This window comes from Camelina sativa, chromosome 15, assembly GCF_000633955.1.
Source record: "Camelina sativa cultivar DH55 chromosome 15, Cs, whole genome shotgun sequence".
In the NCBI taxonomy this organism is placed as follows: domain Eukaryota; kingdom Viridiplantae; phylum Streptophyta; class Magnoliopsida; order Brassicales; family Brassicaceae; genus Camelina; species Camelina sativa.
Genome location: NC_025699.1, coordinates 21,766,761 through 21,767,510, shown reverse-complemented (window position 1 = coordinate 21,767,510; position 750 = coordinate 21,766,761).

The window sequence follows — 750 nt, the reverse complement described above, 5'->3', positions numbered from 1 at the left end:
CTAACATGACTTTGGAGGCGAGACCAGTGAGGGTTCTCGAGAGGAGGATCAAGGAACTTCGGAAGAAGAAGATTCCTTTGATGAGAGTCCTGTGGGACTGTGATGGTGTTGAGGAGCAGACTTGGGAGCCTGAGGCAAAGATGAAGGCAAGGTTCAAGAAGTGGTATGAGAAGCAAGCCGCGACTTGAGCTTGTTTAGCCTGGTCCCATCTGTAATCCGTGGCTGGAGCGGGAATGGAGTATTCCAGCCCATCTCTCTTGTTACTCGGTCGCTTGGGGTGGTTGGTTGTGCGACTCAGTAACAAGATGAGGTGGTGTTCGGGGTACAAAGTTTCCGTGAGGCGGGGTTTTGGAGGAAAGTTTCCTGGAATAAGAGTTTCCAAAAGTGGAAAGTGCTAAATATGGAAAGTTTTACGGGAGTTAGAATTTGTCCATTTTAGCGGTGGAAAGCCTTGAAGGGGCTTTGTGGCCTTTGTGGCAGACTTTCGAGTCAGAGTGCCTCTGTGTGGCGGTCTTTTTAGACGGTGTGTATGGCCTTAGTGGCGGGCTTTTAGCCAATTGTGTGGCCTTAGTGGCGGGCTTTTAGCCAATTGTGTGGCCTTAATGACGGTCCTTCGGGACAATGGTCTTTGTGACGGTCGTTCGGGACAGAGGGTCTTTGTGACGGTCCTTCGGGACAGATGGTCTTTGTGACGGTCCTTCGGGACAGATGGTCTTTGTGACGGTCCTTCGGGACAGATGGTCTTTGTGA